The 19,972-nt window shown below is 39.4% G+C and overlaps 1 protein-coding gene and 1 long non-coding RNA gene across 2 annotated transcripts in view; one reads left to right on the top strand and one right to left on the bottom strand.

The window, feature by feature from the left end:
* TENM2 (teneurin transmembrane protein 2) overlaps window positions 1-19,972 on the bottom strand; it is a 1,208,485-nt gene that overhangs the window by 249,053 nt on the left and 939,460 nt on the right. The window lies entirely within an intron of this gene.
* The window catches only part of LOC146354314 (uncharacterized), a 33,476-nt gene continuing 21,232 nt past the window's right edge, over window positions 7,729-19,972 (top strand). Inside the window, exon 1 of the long non-coding RNA XR_014788359.1 lies at window positions 7,729-8,181. This is a non-coding gene — a long non-coding RNA (uncharacterized LOC146354314). The remainder of the gene's footprint in view (window positions 8,182-19,972) is intronic.

Genomic DNA, 19,972 nt, shown 5'->3' with positions numbered 1-19,972 from the left:
CACCAAGCCATACATTCAAAAATCACAAATTTATTAGGCAGTATAAAATATGAAACGTATATGATATCGTCAGCATCTAAGCAAAACTCAAGCCACTCCAATACTTGCAAACAAGTATGAAGGAACAAAGTTGCACAACATCCTGATATAAGTCAGCTCAACATAATGCTTATACAAGTTATAAAATTGGTGTCTCTCTGTTTATGTTTTTCTCTACTTTCCACCGCCAAAGGGCAATGTCAAATTAATTATTTTATTTATATTTCAAACAAATATTTTTCCTGGATATGACTGTAAACCAACCATATCTTACAACGGACCTAATTGTTAGATTATCAGTTTTTAATCTAATACCACAGGTGGACAGAAGGTAGATCTGTATCTACTGGTAGATCTCTGGGTGATTTGCACAACACTGTTCCTTCACTGCAACACTGCATTCCTTAATCGACCAGTTATGGTTTTTACTGGCATTGTGTTTTTTAAACAAGTATAATTTTAATGTGGTGTTTTAATCTTTTAATTCTTTTAGTGTTTTATCTTTCGTGTTCACCACTCTGAAATTTGTTCTAGATATAAAGTGGTTTATAAATATTGTAAATAAATAAATAAATAAATAAATAAAGATTGGCAAGCATTTCTGACTGCCACTTGGTTAACAACAGCAGCAACACAATCCCCGCCCCCCCGCTGTATCCTAAATTATATTACTGAAATAAAGAAAGCTTGCAGCAAGCTGAAGTGAATTTTTGTGTGGAAGGGCTCTGAGCTTCATTTCAGTTCTGATACACAAAACAAAATTCTGGTCTCAGAATTCTTTAATCATAAGTACACTAACTTTTGCACCAGGCATTGGTTGGTGGATCTCAAGGCACTAGTAAAAACAAAACTAGATCCCACAAGCCTGAAGTCTGCTTTCACCTGTCTTATACCAATCTGGCTGCTGGCAGGTTTTCAAAGGCTGATCTATCTTTGCTTTCCTCTTGCAGTGACCAAGTGCAAGTTGAAGACTTCCTATTTTAGGTCAAATTAAGGATTAAAAAAAAGAGTATGGCATCAGTATCCGAAGTAGAAATCAATCTAGTGCCACAAACACTGTCACACAACAAAAATATATAAACATACAGAGGGAAGGTTACAGGGAAAAACATGGTCTGAAATTATTTCTAGCCCAGTCATACCCACGTTTACTCAGAAGTAAGTATGCTTACTTCGGAAGCTTTGGTTACAGTTGGAAATGGTAAGTTCTCACTTATGCAGTTTGGATAAAGATGTAGGGCACAATCCAGCCAAAGTTAAGCACTTTTAACCCACTGATAATGGGAGAGAATTAAGCACAGGGTTAATTCATAGAATCATAGGGTTGGAAGGGGCCTACAAGACCATCGAGTCCAACCCCCTGCTCAGTGCATGGGATGGGATGGGATGGGATTCCCAGGTGGTCTCCCATCCAAGTACTAACCAGGCTGACCCTGCTTAGCTTCTGAGTTCAGACAAGATCAGGCACCAACGTGCCCAGTATATAGTCAGTGCTGAATTTTCCTTTGTGAAGGGAACTTGTTCCAGTAGGTTTTCAGAGTTTTGGAAGGTTTCCTAGACACATAGGAGGGAGAAGAACTAGGACAACACTGGTTACAAAATTCCTATCATAATAGTAGAATTATGTGATGTGATGTCAGAATGGGGTAGGGAGGGAGAATTATTTGGCAGTTTTTTAGTCATGGTGTGTGTGTGTGTGTGTGCGTGTGTGTGTTTTGCTTGTGCCCCCAAATCCACTGCCCATCACCACATTGCCCATCCCTGATATATGTAGAGAAGGGGAAGAATGAGAGAAGAAAATTGGGATCAAATATTACCAAGATCTGGGGTTGATTGGGCAGTTATTTTGCTTACTCTGGCATTCAAGAGTCTAGGAAGACCCCAGGATGTCTTGACTAGACAACAGGTTATAGAATAGGTGAGCTAGTTACTTTTAGGGCAGAAACCTGTGTTGTTGCTGTTTTTAAATTCCATTCAACTTAAGACCCTTTCAGTCTCTACTTCTTAAAGCTAATAGTGAGATCCTTAGAGTGGTTTGGATTTTATATTGTACAGCCTATTATTTAGGGATGTACAAATCCACGTGGGGGACTCTCTGATGTGCTTAAGTTTTGATAGGTGGTGATTTCTCCACAAAACATAGCAATAAGCATTTAATGATACACGCATATCTATATGAAATCATGCTATTATAAAGGAAAGCGTAAGCTAACATGTGCCCAAAGTTAAAGAGCTAAATACAAAAATTAGACTCAGTGCACTTTCTCTATTACTAGGAGTAGTGTTTTTTTTTTTCTTTTTATCAAAAGCAATGTTACAAAGCTGATCCTCAGTAATTTTCAGAAATAATCACTGCATAGCATTTCAGTACTTGGAAAGTTCAGTCCCAGTGGATCAACTTCCCTCTTCGCATTTTAGCAACTCCCCTTAAATTCCCAGTTATGTTTGTTATAGATGAACGTTTCTTCCATCTGTTTAACCTTGTGAAAAAATGTATTTCATTGTATAGTTTTGACAGAGGAAATTGGTTAACTGACTACTACAAGTGGCTGTCCATACTAGTCTCATCACTTTCACGTGAAATACACTACATCGACACTTTCTAGGAATAAATGGATAAAGTGAAATTGAGGATATCAAAAGTTATTCATCTCTATAAGTAATACCATCAGGTACATATTCTTCTTATTGCTAATTTTTCATTGTGTTTTTTTAGCTGATTTTTCTATTTAAAACCTAGGTCTGAATTCTAATTAATCTCACCTTTTTTCTTTTTTTTTGCAAAGAAACCATTCTATCCTCCAACCTGATGGGCTGACAAACTTACCCCAAATGCACTTTTCAGTGCAGAATTTACACAACAGATATGCATCATAGTCCTCCCATGATATTGTTCAGAAATCCCCAGATTTCAACCTCTTGCCACTTACCATTTTTTTCTGGGGCAAAAAATTCCCCAAGAATCTATTGATTTTGTCCTTGGGGTGTCTTTAACTTCCTGGAGTAAAAAATGGCCCATGGGTTTTTCCAAAGAAAACTGGTCTAGGGAAGCAGGCTTAAGCACTCCAGGTGTCAGCAAGTTGGCACATGGGATTTCACTGGAGGAACATTTACTTCACCAGAGACAGCATTTCTTATGGGATCAGAAACACATCCCAAATGACCAAACATGCTAGTTTTTAGAAATAATAAAAATTTTGCCTGAAGTTTTACCTTGACAGATCACGACACTTTTCTAATACCTCTAATATTTAAAGTTTAAAACACACTTCTAACATCAATGACACATTTGAGATTGTGGGGCATTTTACCAGCCCAGGATACATTGGAAAATGGCTTGGGATAGTAAAAAGACCCCCAAAGACATTTGTGCATATTTTAGGGTTCTTGGATAACACAGTGGTTATGTAAGAAAAATCTGTATCATTTAAATGTTTCCAAAACATTATTTTATATGCTCCCATCAACAATAGCACTCCATAATTTGTAAGATGGATGCAGCATAACAGTTTCTTGTGATGTAAATTTCTGGTTTAAATAAAGGAAAAATGAAACAAACCAAAAAAACCACATCCTTCTCCACCCATGTAGTATATTATGGAACAGAATATAAAATCACTTAGGTCTACATTCAACATCACACGAGTAAATTTCCACTTGTACAAGGGAAATATCACTTCCCCTCCTCATCCCTGCAGTACACAGTGCCTCCTGAAATCTGCTTTGCAGGGTCCCCCAACCGTCTGTAGAAAATTGGGGTGGTGGAGGCTGCAGCGGGGAAGGGAATCTGTTCTACAAGCATATGCTGCTCAACAGACACTATTAGAAGCAAAAGAAAACACAAAAAGAAGTATAATTCAGCACCCCAAAGAACAAAAAGACTGACAAATTGGGATGTATAAATTAATAATGATAAAAATAGATAAAATAAATTTACATACACAAAACACATGGATCAAATGTATAACGTCAGAAATAAAAAATGAACAAATTATATCAAATACATAACATAAAAATATCTAAAACACACCAAACACATTTCAGATGTAAATTCTTCAGTAGTCAAATATTTCCCAATTATTATTTCTCATATAAACATATTAGAAAACACATCAAACCAACTAGCCAATGAGTCAATAATAACATTGGTACTACCCCCTGCAAACATTGCACTAACAAAGTTTAAAATGTTAAATATACATAAGTGCTTAGAGATATTTTTAAATATGGTAACTGGTATAGAAAACTATATAATAATAATAATAATAATAATAATAATAATAATAGAATTCACCAATTAAGGATAATTCTCATTACCTCGTACCCATAAGCAGGACAAAAGCAACATGCAGACATGCATATTTATATACACTCACTGCAACCATTAACACCCCAAAGTAGTGACTGAACACGTTCCAGGTTCTAACATCAAAAAAGGCATACAAACAATGGTTGTCTTGGGAAGAAAGTTTTTTAAAATGGTTAAAAACCAAAAATTGTGAAATCACTCTTATTCAGGAAAAAACACACACTCACATACAGCATACCCAGGCACTAGTAGACTGTCACTGAGGACTTCAATTTAAAAACAGAACTAAAACGAAAACTTGGCAGGTAGCAAAACCTGAAAAGCTCAGTTACCTTTTATACACATAACACTTAGCACAGGTTTTATTCCTAGTGAGAACTAGATAAGCTATACTCCTTCCCTTTGCACTGTCAGTGAAACGTCTGTGGGGGTGGCAAGAGAATTCACATAACACAGACGTCAACTAACCACAGTTGTCTGGGGTTAGGACTGCTTCTGTACTGTGTTTGCTAAAGTGTAAGGATCTCTGGTTATTTCACAGCATAAATAATTACAATGGTATTATGAGATAATATAACAAATGATATTACTGACGACATAGTATCATAGACATATCCCTATTCTAGGATGTGCCCAAAATATTTCTAAGATTGCTCAGATAAACCAAAAATGCGCTGCTAAAATTTACTCAGAATTACCTTTTGCCCTATTGGATCTACATAGACTCAGCACTGTTGCTCACTGCCAAGGAGCAGGACTCCTGAAAGATTAAGCTTGTTGTAACATCCCTCCACACCCCCACAACTTATCGTCCTGGGAGGCTAAAAAGGAAACAAGAGCATGGGCTGACAGCTTAGCTCAGCTTGAACTCTCATTTTTCACATGGAGCTAATTAAAAACTGAAATTAGTTAAATATGGAAATGACACTTGCAAGCACTTTAGCACAGTATTGGTAAAATCCCTCCAGAGTGCTGCTGCATTACCTGCTGCTTCGAAACTCCCCAACTGAATTTCACAGTTAAAAGGCTGAGCAAAGGGAAAGTTATTACTGAGATTTCCAATTCAAAATGTGACTGTAAAATTCCAAATTAAATTTCATGGTTGCCCTTGGAGTAAGCTGGGGACGTTCTGTGCAGTCCAATGATATGGTACGTAAATAATGTCCCTATGTGCATGCTCTGATTATCTCACCTTTAGGCACAGTGCTAGTTTTGCCAAGGTTCTGAAACTCATAATGCATATGCTACTGTAGAAATTATGAAACAGAAAGTCTCCCCTGGTGGAAAACTAGGTTATATAAAGGATGGATTTTTGCAATTTAACAGCAAGCACGTCTGAAGCTTAGAGCCCAGCAGTTGAAATATATTCTATGCTTCATAATTTTAATATAGGTTTGTGATAATCCATCAACTTCATAACAGATAGGAGAAGGTCTGACAGTGCAATAAATTATGTTGTAGGTAGCATCACGGGGCAAGCAAGGTAACTGAAAGAACACATCCTTTTCGCCTTGATCCAGAAAAGACGATCCATGCAAAAACCAGCTTCCATACGACCATCAGGAACAGCAAACATAAATCAGACACACTTCCTAAAGTAGAAGTTGTCTATCTGTGCTGCATTACTTTCAATGGGATACACATCTATATCCAAATATAGATGGGAATTTGCATTCTAGAGTGAAAGTAATAGATTACTTCTGCATTCGGATGCACATTCAATTCAGGCTTGTGGTTCTTAATATGCATACGGCCTGTTTCTACATATGGATCACCTTATCTGGATCAGGTTGCTTGTATTTATATCTGATATATACAAAAGGGACAATGATGGAAATTAGCTTTTTGAACAAAGCTGCATTAATCATAATTTCATTTGAGATCATATGACTGACTTTGACTCCAAAAAGCAAGGTCGTTTGCCCAAGGGCAAATTATGATTTCTGTATGCAATAACAATAAACCTGCCCACAGAACAGAACATTTGGGATGTGAATCAAGAATTTCAAGATGTCCCCCTACTTCCAAAACGACTGAAGTACTGTGATTTTATTGTTTTTCCCACATCCCTGCCATTTACCCTTAAGGCGATCCCCTCCCACTGTTCCCCAGCCACTATTGTGCCAACAAATCCCAGTGTAGAAGGACTGGCAAGGGAAGCCACTTACAACAAAAGCCACTGTTCCACCACAAATCAATTGGCAGAAAGCACTGAGCATGAGTAAAGGTGCCAGAATCACATCTCTGGCACTGATCTGTATAATCCGTGCATCACACCAGACTTTGCTAGTCTAGAGAGCCTTGAATTCATCTCAGCTTACTCAGCTGGGTGCAGGGGCTGCTGCAGCTGTGGCATCAGACTGTCTTATTAAGTTTAATTTTGAATGTGAAATTTCAAATCCATGCAAATGAATTTGCCCAAGGCTTCAGATTTGGAAAACCTTGGATAGCATTTACAGTCACCACCACCCCTCAGTTTGTAGTTTTAAAAACAGGTGTGAGGGTGAGTATTTCCATTGTCAGGACTGATATTCTCAAAAAAGCCTCCTACACACAAACTGGGCTTTGAAATTGCAAGAAGGAACTAAATGGCACTGAGCCCAGATCCAACAAGAGCCTTGGTGACGCAGGAACTTTCCATGTTTATTAAGAGAAGATTTGAATTAGCAAATTGCTGGCACTTGGTAATTGTGTGAATTATTGGGGAGATAAACAAGGTGTAAGAGAAAGGAATGATTTAACAAAATAGATCACTGCATTTTGCAAACATAATATTTAACACAGTACACTGTTCATGCTTATTTTATCATTTGACAATCAAAGTTCCAAAGCAGAGCTTTCATACCCAGTACATTAGAAGTACTGCAATGTTAATGCTATCAATAAAGTTTGCCCTATCAGAAAATTATCACTTTATATTCATGCATGTGTTTTTTTAACCAATGCTAAGTACTTTACAGTCTGCACTGAAATAGAGACAATGTGATTCTTTGACATGGAAGAAAGACATCATGCACACACATAGGAGTGAATGATCATATTTTCCTGAGAATCTGTGAACTAATTCTTTAAACTATGTGCAATTGCTAAGAGCTTATGCTATAAGATAATTTCATGTAGATATTTTCAACAATAACATCTATAGTTTGAAGCAACCTGTCTCATTGCACTAGTTTTCCCAGTGATTCTGCATTGCATGCAAACACATGTGACCTGTCAGCTTCCCCCATTCACGATACCATCTAATGCGGATGCTATCTGGCAGGTTGTATAGCCTTGAAATCTTTCCAGGGCATGCATGATTGACAGATACCAACAAAAATGCTGCTGGGCTCTGCAGCTGGCCAGCCATTAAACTGGTGCGGCAGCAAATTCTCAGTGAGAGAAAGCAGAGCGTGTCAGCCACACTCCTTTACAAAGCTATGTCTGGGTGGAGGCGGATCCCAGCCCACCTATCCCAAGCTTTCAGTTTAAATCAGGTGGAGAATCAGGGAGCAAAATTCAGAGTTCTTCTGCCTTACTTCCATGTATATGCAAGTTGCAGTCCTGATGAGAAATGATAAATAACACTGTATTGTTTTTCATAGAGGACTATTTTTCTGGCATAGCTCTGGCTCTGATTAAAGGGTTGTTTTCTACCCTCTCTGATGGATTTAGCCACCCCTTCCACTTTGAATGCATCTGAAGCCCAATCCTGTTGAAACTCCAGTGAGGGTGATTTTCACTTTGGTCGCTCTTCTTCACCTTCCCGCAGAAACTGGCACAGACTCAACTGCAGGAAAATGAGCATGTACCCAAAGGACCAAGGAAGTAAGAAGACTCTGAAGAACAAGGTTGGTGAGATATTCTTTTGCTTTAGAAAACATGTAATTTAAAAACACACAGAACCACAAGATAGTACAGGCACCTCAGATTTTTTTTAAGGTAACATGTCCAATTTCAGTACTCCTGATTCTTGCAGGTTAACCAGATGAGTTACTTCAGCCCCAGGCCTAAATACCTTGGGACATGGTTACCTGAGAGACTGCTTTCTCCCCTATAGACCCATTCAGTCCTTGAGGTTATCCACTGAGATCTGGTAAGGTACTCCTGGTGGTGCCGTATACTCCTGAGGTCTGCTCTGCAGTCGTCGGAACAGGGCTTTTAATGTAGTGGTGCTCACTATGTGGAATAATCTTCCCCCTAACATTAGACAGGCACCAACACTTTCTATTTTTTAGGTAGATGTTGAAGGCCCATCTGTTTATGCCAGCCTTTTTATTTTATTTTTAATTTATTATTGCATTTATATCCTGCCTTTTTTCCTCTTGCAAGGAACCCAAGGCGGCTTACATTATCCTCCTCCTCTCTGTTGTATCCTCACAACAACAATCCTGTGAGGTAGGTTGGGCTGAGAGTCTGTGACTGGCCCAGAGTCACCCAGTGAGCTTCCATGGCCAAGTGGGGACTAGAACCCGGATCTCCCGGCTCCCAGTCCATCACTCTTGCCGTTACACTACACTGGCTTTATGCCAGCCTTCCCTGTGTAGTGTAGCCTACCAACCTATGTAGATACAATACATTCTATGTATTGGTCCTTGAAATCTTTAGATGCAGTGGTTTATAAATACTCAAATAAATAACAAATAAATAATTCCACATAGTTGATGGCATAAAGCATCGATTGAACAGTCTCAGGGACCCTTTCCAGTGCACTACCTGCTCGGCTCTAGAGTGTGGTAAGCTTACATTTGGATATACACAAGAATTATGTAGTCTAACGGGACATACATTTCTACACTTGCCCTAAATGTGCATCCCTTCTAAAATATTTGTATTTCTAAAATATTTTCATACCTTCTGGTTTTTGTATATGACAAGTATTAACCCAAGCAGATTGCAAGGGGTGGGGGAGGTAATGGACCAGCACATTTAAAGAGCTTGAAAGAAGTACGGGATGTCTCCTAGTGATCCTAGAACACCATGAGTAAAAAAGCCATACCAGACTGTTTTGCTGAGCCCAGGAACAAGCAAGCACTTGAGAAAAGCTTTTTAGAAAGATGGCAGTCACCAAATGCTTCATTTTTTAGGCCTGTAAAAGTAATCTGGCTTGGTACCTTCCAGGTAGAGGGAGCGGGATGGTGGGAGGGAGGGAGGGAGGGAGAGAGAGAGAGAGAAATAAACCATTTTTAGTCCTGAAAGGGATAGGTCCAAGTGGTGGATTGACATCCCACAACAGCCAGCTGCAAGCAATTTTAAAAATCTCAGGCAGGGTTGAAATTATTCCTTGCTCTTTTGGTAAATGGAGTGAGTAAATTCAGGAGTTCAGTTCCAGGACTATACAGCATACAGTCTGGGTGGTACCCAGAAGTGCATGATAGGTGACACATGGAATGCCTGCTGCATCCAGTGAAATATTTACAATTTAAATTGAAAAAGCAAGCCTGAGCCTGTAGCGTAGCTATTCTGGGCTTGAAAGGCCAGGCATCACAAAATATATTATTTACACAGTAGGAATACAATATATGTGCTTCATGAAGGGCAGGTGAAGCTCTATATGCGCAAAGCATACAATCTGCAGGCTGCAGCCATTCTTTCCCCAATCCGTCTCTCCTTGTAAGCAAAGGCACAGCTGCTTGCATGATGTGGCACGCACAACAAAGCAAGGTAATTGTGATGACATTAAACAGCCTCGGTGAGCAGAAAAATCATCAGAGCAAATATTATTCCCAAATTCATGATCAGTGGAGAGGCACTGGCTTCAAGAGACAAGCGGCTCAGGTATTCCAGCTAGTTTTAGACAGAGACAAGGTTAGGTGTCCCAACTTTCACAGTACTAGTTGGAACTTGTACAATAATTACACAATTTCATGCTGTGGTTATGTAATTCATCTAATAAGAAACATAAAATTATCACAATCCAGGTTTTGTACAGAATGCTATAATATCATCTTTTAAAGCACCATTTAAATACATACATTATACCTGATTTATTAAAACAAGCTGTTCAAATGGTAACACCTTAGTCATTGTCACTGAACAAACTGAAAATGTAGCTTTAATGATCAATTATGTGTATATTATATTATTTCTTAAGTTTCTAACGTTCGGCATCCTTCCTTAAATATCAATATTAAAATGTGGCACATATGGGAAATGTGCTTGTCCGAGTTTTGAACACAAAAAAGTTTTAGAACAGGCTTACCACGTGTAAAAAGCAATACAAAAGAAAAAGATTCTGCAAAAAGATTTGCCTTTTAAAATCTGGAGTTGCTATCCTATCATTCATTGTTTGCTGGTACTGGGGCTTCAGGGACATCCCATTATAGAGGTAGGCAAGAGAGTTTCATCAAGGTGGGAAGTCACCATGCTTCAAAGTGGCAGACTTCTCTTTCCCACTCTATTGCTTTTTCCCCACTAAAGTAATGGGAAGCTCATAGTGTCACCTTCTGTCAGTTTGCTGTTGTGGCTTATGTTCTGCCTTGTGTAACCCTACAACCACCACTTTCCCCTGTAAAATGTTGGTTCCCCTCACAGAGCTATACAGACATAGCATGTGAAGTGTTATAGGAATTATGAAGGTATGTGGCTCCCACAGTGAGACTTGCCCCTCGCATAACCCTAAAACAGACTATTGATTATGTGAGGGTTAACTCTCACATAACCATGCTTCTCAGCTTCACATGACACAACAACCCCTGAGTGGGGGCTGAATATTCAAAATGGTGGTCACACATGCTCTACATGTGCTGTAGCCTCACCATGGGTTAAATAATCCACAGTGGGCTGTTGTGTTGTGGGAACAAGCCCTGTGAGAGAATATTGTGTGTTTGGAGGGGCAACAGCTAGGGAACCCATCAGCTCTGGACACTGGCAATGTCTCCAGTGGGGATGTATGTACTGAGCACCATAGAAATGTCATGTGTGAGCAAGATGAGCATGTGTACATTTGATGTGCATGATTCTTCCGCTGCTTTTGCCCACACAATCATGGTGCTAAGCATATGCACTACGAAGGCCAAATCACAGTCCATACCATAACAGGGATGTTATGAGAACCAGAGTGGTGTAGTGGTTAGAGGGTTTGACTAGGACTGGGGAGACCCAGGTTCAAATCCCCACTCAGCCATGAACCTCACTGGGCGACAGTCATAATCTTGCCGTCTAACCTACTTCACGAAGTTGTTACAAGGATAAAGGTGTGTGCGCGTGCGTGTGCGCATGTGTTTGTATGTGGGGGGGGGGACTATGTAAGCTACCCTGAGCTCCTAGGAGGAAAAGTAGCATAAAAATTTAATAAATAAATAATGACTGAACCAAGCCACGGACTCAGTTAGGAACCTTGGCCAAGTCATACAGATTATGAACTCCATCTGTAAAATGCGACTAACTGTTCATGTCCTCACAGAGTTATTGAGAGTGTAAAAGTCATAAAGACTGTAAAACCACATGGTCACACTGATGCAGAATTGGTATATAAATAAAAACAATGACAATCCTGTTTTGGCTGATTTTCCGGTAAACATTTCCCCTCTCCAACACATTGTTACAATGTGTAGGGTGTGATAGGGAGGGGGATGGAGAGGAATTCCAGAGGTGGAATGATACACGCAAGAGAGGGAAAATATGGACTGTTGATTGAGTAAATATAAATAAGAATGAGGCAAGCATTTAACAAAATACTTTAAATACATCCTTTGTAATGGACCCTTACATATGAAGTGGCTGTTAGGAACAGTGTCAAATGCTGTAATTGAAAAGGTATCTGAACAATTATCAAGCAGACGCTGCAACATTATTCTTGGCAGAAGGAAGACACTGATACTACATAGCAAGCTGGTGCAGTGAAAAATAAGATAGGATTACACATAATGTTGTCCCTAAATTTTCAGTTTTCTTCATCGTCATCTCCTTCTTCACAGAAATCAATATATTGTTGTTGTAGCTAACACATTTGTTTCCATTTCCCAACACTTTAAAGAAAATGGCTACTGGGATGAAGAAGTGATGGAACAAGCAAGATCCAACTTATTTTTAATGCTACTTATGATGTAATACTTTTTATTTTGAGAAAAAAGTGTGCTTTTTCACATGCATGGAAATGCTAAATTAGAATCCCTAACCCAAAATATCAGTGAAGACAGTAACATCTCACCTGCTGACCTCCTACCAGAAGAAAAAATATATAAAGCTCTCTTCAGCTTAACAGGTTTTTTTGGAAAAGCATCTTGAAAGCTCCAGGACCGGCATGGTCATTTTAAAAGGTTTTTTCTTTCTGTAAAACAGTGTTGCTTTAAACAGATAGTTTATCACTCAGGCACACCTAAGACAGCCTTCTTTTGGGAAGCCCCTAGGAAAAGGAAGTGTTTTGGCTGAAAGTAAACGGAGATGGAGGATTTCAGTTAAAAAAAAAAAAGTAAATATTTACGAAAACAGCGATTCTTACGGAAGTTATGCAGACTCACAGAGACGGTTGGGCACCGGAATTACGGTTGTCGGTACGGATTTATTTTCGTAATTTTTGGAGCAGAAAAAAAGGGAGAATTCTGGGGGCTTGTGAACGGCGGGACGGAGCACTGGCAGCAAACTGTGAAAGTCAAGAGGCACAGAAGGTACCCAATTCGTACATCCCTAATCAAAAGTAGCACTTTGTAACAGCTTCACAAGTTTAAAGACACGAATTATGGTACGTTTGGATTAGACAAAAACGGTTGCAACCAAGTAGACACTAAATGCCAGATCAAAGCCCTTTAGTATGCCAGACTACGGGTCTAACTCTCTGGCAATATTCATCCAGTTCACTCAGAGTTCTTTATTTGGTTGCTTTCTGCTCTAACAAATTAGCAAGAAACACAACCCAAAGTGTATGTCAGTATAAATGACACAAGTGAAGCAAATAAATAAATAAAGTGGAAAAAGGGGTCACTTTGGATTTGTGTAAAAAAATGTTACATTTATCTATTAAATTTATATCCTACCTTTCCACCAAAAATAGTGCTCAGGAAGGGACACAAGTTGGGCAAAGCACCAAAATTGGGCAAAGGCACTCCTGGGCATTGATTCTACCTGACCATCCAGTGGTCAAATGAAGAGCATCCCCTAAGCTGCATACCTGATCATTCAGAGGGAGTGCTACCTCCTCTAGAACAGGTTGAACTCCCAGCCCTTGGACTGTTCAATAAGACTTCCATCTTGTCTGGATTGGGCCTGTTTGTTTCCCACATGCACTGTACCTGGATACCAGTCCAAGACTTCCACAGTCTTCTTGGCGTTAGTTGAACAGGAGAGAAAAATTGGCATTATCAGTGTACTGATAAGATTTAAATTTAAATCCCAAAATTCCAGATGACTTCTCCCAGCAGTTTCATGTAGATGTTAAACAGCATGGGCAACAAAACAGAGCCCAGAGGAGCCCTATGAGCCAATGGCTAAGGGGACAAGCACCACCTTCTGGGAACACTCAGCCAAATAGGATGGAGACAATCACAACACGGTACATCCAAATCCTATATTGGCCAAGTTTCCCAGAACGATACCATAATCAATGGTACTGAACACCACTGAGAATGAACAGAGACACACTCTGTCTAGCTCCTGGTGTAGATCATCTATCAAGGCTGTTTCAGGTTAAAAACCAGGCCTGAACCCAGATTGAAAAGGATTCAGATATTCAGTCTCATCCATGAAAACCTGGACTTGTGAAGTCACCACAAGCTCCAAGACCTTGTTCAAAAAAGGGAGATTAGATACTGGTTGATAATGATCAAGGGTGGTGCGAGCCACTGAAGGTTGCTTCGATAAAGGTCTTTACCATGGCCTCCTTTAGAGAAGTTGAAACATCGCCCTTTTTCAAGAATACATTAACTATTTCCGCCACCTAATTGGCCAGCCTCGCTCTTGTAGCACTTATAAGCCAAAATGGACACGGGTCTAAAGAGCATGTAGTTGGCCTCACCTCTCCAAGTAACTTGTCTACCTCTGCAGGCTGGACAAAGTGAAACTCATCCATCAAAACTGGACAAGTGGTGCCTCAATCATTTTGTGAAAGTCTGTATTTAACGAGCAGTCCAAGTCAGAGTACATGTGAGTGACTTTATCAGCAAAGTATTTTGCAAACTCATCACAGATCATTCCTTTTCCTCACCATCCTGGGGGGCAGAGAGTTGTGAGCAGATGATGACCTATCCCATGGATATTAGCTAAATTCCATAATCCATTATGTTCTACTAATTTCCACTATACTATCATATGCAAGGGAAAGCTCAAACAAGATACAGTCTTCTGTGTTGACGTCCAGGTGCACATTTTCGCACAGGACCACATACAAAGCTTCAAAACTAACCCTGACTAGGGAACCAGAGTCGTATTTCCAGATACCCAATCTCATTTTTAATTATTAGTTCCTATTCATATCATCCCTGAACCAAGACTTGATCCAAGCCCCCGCCATCATCCCCACCACTGTCTTCTATAGATCCATCGTAGAACAGCTGTATTGTTGTTGCACAGTTCTTTAATGCACTCTGGACAATGAAGCCAAAAATGAACGTCTAGTCATCTAAAGTGAGCGATATCAAGAGAAAGTGGTTGCCGGATCACAGCAAGTCAGTTTTAACATTTTGTAATTAATGCATGTTGCACTGTTAATTAAATTGCGTCACATCTAATTTAATTCTCTCGCATGAAAACTGGTGCCTCACTATGGACAATTCACAGAAAATTGCTTTGGTCTACTACTTAGTAATAGTGACAGCTTTCAATCTGCTTACCAAGACTTTCAGAAGAATAAAAATGCATTTTCAGATGCCATTACATTTTTAAGAATTGTTCTTACAGAAGGCTGGTTACATGAACCAGCCTAGCCTCCCCATGGGCTCTTGAATTCTACCCTCCTATTCCAGCATAGACACATGAAGGAATTCAAAAGCTTTCACTTCCATTCCAGATTACCTGTAGCTTGTCATGTTGTCCAAACTCAGACAAAGTATAGTTAATATTAATTATGATTGGTGGAACCAAGCCAGTTTCAAAGCATAGTTTATGACACTGTATTTTTGTCACAAAGCATAGTTAAGATGAACCACAGTGTAGGTTTCAGATGACATAGTAAACTGTGGTTAATCAAAAATTGAAGCAAAAGCTTCACAGTCAAGCAGGACCTGGACAGGGCGGTGAGCTCAAGAAACGCTAGGCTTCTTGTAGTATTGCTAAGCAGTGGTTTAGCATTATGTCCGAATGCAGTCAGAGTGTGTTGGAAAATTCTAGATGGGAAAAAATTACCCTGCAATATTAAGACAGTAACTTACAACACAGAGATCACAAGAAGGAGTTTGCAATGGAGTTTCTAGCCATATGTTTATAGAAGTAAGGCTTTAATATTTCCTTCTGACCTCACTGCTTACATTTTGTTCTCTATATCAATGTGTGTATATAGCAACCACCTTTGGATAACACTTCATGCATCTGATGAACTGGACTCTAGTCCACAAAAACCTATGCCATAAGAAATCTGTTGGGATGCAATCTTATACACACCTTTATAGGAATAAGTAGAATTGAACAAAATGGCGCTTATATTTGAGTAGACCTGTACAGGATCACACTTCACTCTTTAACAAGACTCTTTGTTGTTTGGCTGTAACAGACTAACACAGCTACCCCTCTGGATATTTGCATCTCTGGAACAGTAATATGTTTAGGGCAGGCAATAGTAATACTGGAATTTCTACAGATTATCTTGCCTTTTCTGCTCATTGGAAATAGAGAACAATTAGCTAAAATCAAGAAAGCAGTTGCTCAGAGACGCAGCAGAGCAGTTTAATCTACATTAAGATCAAAAGAAACTGTCATGTTCATGACACTCTTTTTTCCCGTTGTTCTTCTACAAGGATCCTCTATTGAATTTATAAATGTGGCCTACTGACAGAGTGAATGGGATTTGGTTTGGTATCCCAGCAGTCTTGCTGCCAAACACAGAAAGAGGCAAACCACAACAGATTTTGGTTCTGATTCTAAAAGAGCAGGGAAACAAATCAACATTTGTGATTTATAAAAAGGAATTGGTTGGTTTCCCTTGAGTTTTCTGACAGATGGCAAAATAATATGAACAACACATTTCACTGGGTTGCAGACAGCAGCTCCTTATCCCCAACACACTAAAAATGGAAATAAAAAGTGCTGGAACTCCTGTGCAAAATGATCTTAATCAACTTATTAAAAAGGGAATGAAGTACTATAAACTAGTAAATTACTATTATAGAAAGAACTTCCACTATATTAAATTGAATTTATGATATATCCTTTTACAAAACAACTATGTACCTGCCCAGATATTAAGATCAAGTGGGGATGTCCTCCTGAGAGTGCCATGTTTGCCTGGAGTTCGATATGCGGCAACCTGAAAGATGGTGTTCTTGATACAGATACCCTGACTGTGGAACTCCCTCCCTCCTCATATACTGGGGTGCCAACTCTTGCAAGCTTTTGGCACCAGCTAAAGACCTATTTGTTTACCCAGACTTTCGGTAAAAAATTTCCTCTCTTTTCTTTTGCTACACTGTGTATCTGTTACTGTTCTCCCCTGCTTGCTTATGGGCTTTGTCAATGTTGTATTACTTTACTGTGCTTTATTACTTGTACTCCAGTTTGCGATTATTTTATAATGAAAAGAAGGTAAGAAATGTCTTAAATAAAAAGTAAATAAGGGCAAAGTCCTATTGGATCTGCCCTTGATACAAATTTGGAGGCTTAGCTCTGCAATTTAGCTAGATGGGCATTTCAACCCATCTAGCTGAGGAGTCAGGGTGGGAAAGGGGGAGGGAAGGAGATTGGGGAGGGCTGGGGATAAAGTGTAAACCATCCCCTCCTTTCCCTACCCATTGGCACACCCTCTTTCCCTCTTCTCCGAGCTTGCATTTGCGAGCTCGTAGAGGGACCCGAATGCGCATTTCTCTCCACGGCAGCTGCAAGGAAGAGGGGCAAGGGGCAGGGAGCTTGGACTCCTGGGTCTGAGGTCACAGTGTGGTCTCCGGCCTCGGATCCAGGAATCCAAAAAAATCCTATGGCCCCCCAGACACTGTCTAGGGGCCATAGGAATGCTCTCTAATAAACTAAATTGGCTTTGATGAATTTGCTTTAAAAAAGGTTATAAATATATAAGTAAATAATGGAAAATTTAGGACTGAGCTGCATATTATAAATTAAAGTTCCTTGTTCTAGGGAAAAGCAGATTTTGAAGAGGATAATTTGGAGTGACAAATCATGTTTAGAATCCATGGCAGAACATATGACTCGGGGTGAAACAAAAAAAAGTGAGGAATGAAAACAGGTTAAACTCATCCACTTTCCCCTACCACTTTTCTGATCTAAATTACTCTCTCCCCATCTTAGTTGCTTTTACTAAGAAGGGACTGCATGTGTTTTGTAATATATGTTTGTACATATAGTGTATAGTTTAGATCTTAAAATGTGGAATTACAGCCCTGAAGAGGAAGGCCTCATCCAGACATAATGCTAAACTATGGTTTGGCTTTATGTGCACAAACACAAGCGGAGTTAAACTTCAAGCTCACATGCTCTTCCCTTTCTTTCCCCATCCCACTTCACTGTGCATGCCAGGATTTCTAATCTGATTGGGATTTCTGATCTGACCCATTGTGTTTTAACATGGACAATTACGTTTTGTTTAAATCATAGTTTGCCCTTTAACCAAGATCCCAAGACTGTTTGATCCTAGTTTGGTATCCTAGTTTAGGAGCAAACTGGTTTTTGAGGAAATCATAGTTGGCCACATGCAGTATCAGTGGCAAAGTATGGTTGCCAACAAACAGGAAGTCTGTGTAGAAATCCTTGGCACAAGAATGGCGCACATTAGCCCAAGTCTTGGCTTGGTTCTTCTCAGCTGTACTTATGCATGTTATGTCTGAATGCAGTCTAAGAAGCCTTAGTTTTTAGGGTTGCATCACCTCCTCTTATGGTCTAAACTATATTTATTATTTTTTTTATACTAAGATTTCTATCCTGCCCTGCTAGTGCTTGCACACCACAGAGGGCAGCTAACACCATTTAAGACCAACTCTAGAATACAATAATATTCCATAAAACAACAACACAATAAAACAGGCTCAACAAATAAAACAGGAGACTCAGATACCAGATTATCTATCTGATAAAACAAAAACCTACTGAAACAGAATGGTTTTCACCATCTGGTGGAACACAATGGGCGAGTTAGCACATCACGCTAAGCCATCCTAAGAATAAGCCGCCATGGGTTGGTTATTCGCTCAGGCACTCTGACTTTCCACAGCTTGTTTCCCCCTTCAGTCTTTCCGCTGGTTCCCGGCATACATCCCAGGCACCTTTGGGGAAGAACTCTTCATTTCCTTGGTTCCTACATCTGCATCCTTTCTGCAGTTGGACTGCTGGGGTTGCCAGCTACTTTGGGAAACCCCTCGCCACACATCCAAACACCAAATGGATTTAATTTTCTGTGCTCTTATGAATGTGGTAACACAGAGACATTTTTTCCCTCATAATACTAGAATCTAGTCTCATCCCATGAAGATGATTGGTGGGAGATTCAGGACAGATAAAAGGAAGTACTTCTTCCCACAATGCATAGTTAAACTATGGAACTGACACCAAAGGTGGAGCCATGGCAGAAAGACTGCAAAACCAGTTCTGCAGGTTAAATCACTCCCACCATTCAGGTGTAACAAGAGCACGCCATTTGTCTGCACAGGAAAACTAGCACTGCAGTAGCACAAGAGGCAGAAAAAAACAGCACAAATCGAGTCAGAAAAATAACAGAATATGGAAGTGGAAAGCATAGGAGTGCAACAGGTTGGCAATTGTCTAGCTCACTAAGAATCTACATGATACATTACAGGAACAAACAAAAAGATCTAGTGTGGACTCTGTCACAGTTTGACAGTTCTGTGCGTATTTCTCTCCAGTCTAAATACTTACTTTAGACATAGGATTGAACATTTTGGCTTTTCCTTATATTATACCAAACGTTCTGGACAAAATGAATTCACACAATTACATCAGATAGGACTGCAAATGTGTTTGGTACAATATGGCTTCAGATGTCATTGCACCATTAACCCCAAACCAACCTACCTGCTTGATGTAAATGGGAGTGTACCATTTCATTGACAAACACTTTACCCATTAATGTATCCTTTTGATTGCAGGAACACTATTTAGAGTAACTACAGCTATTATAAAAATCATGGTTTCCTTTTCCCTCCTATTTGCTAGCATTAATCACAAACAGCATGGCTCCAAATTTAATTTCAATCACAGCATCCATTTCTCTCAGGGAAAAAATTAAGTTCTTATTAAAACATTTAACCTAGGTAGTTTGTATTACTCCTAATAAGGTGGAGGGGTTTTACAAGGAAAAATCATTACGCTAAAAAGTTTACAGCACATCACTTGTGAATTTTTCATCATGTTATTTTTAATTAATGTAGCAATGCCTAGAGACTTTTGTCTCCAGTTTTAATAAATGAAAGGAAATAAATAAAATAGAATAGAATAAATAAAGTGCATTTAAGAAACTGCCTGGCAGAGGCTCTTTGGGCTTCTAAGACTGTAAAGCAGGTGTGGGTAACCTTTTTGGCCTGGTAAGCCACA

Source organism: Heloderma suspectum, chromosome 2 (assembly GCF_057233095.1).
Source record: "Heloderma suspectum isolate Gila_16-S chromosome 2, 16-S_ref, whole genome shotgun sequence".
In the NCBI taxonomy this organism is placed as follows: domain Eukaryota; kingdom Metazoa; phylum Chordata; class Lepidosauria; order Squamata; family Helodermatidae; genus Heloderma; species Heloderma suspectum.
Note: the sequence above shows the minus strand (reverse complement) of the source record. Positions and strands in the feature narration are given on the sequence as shown.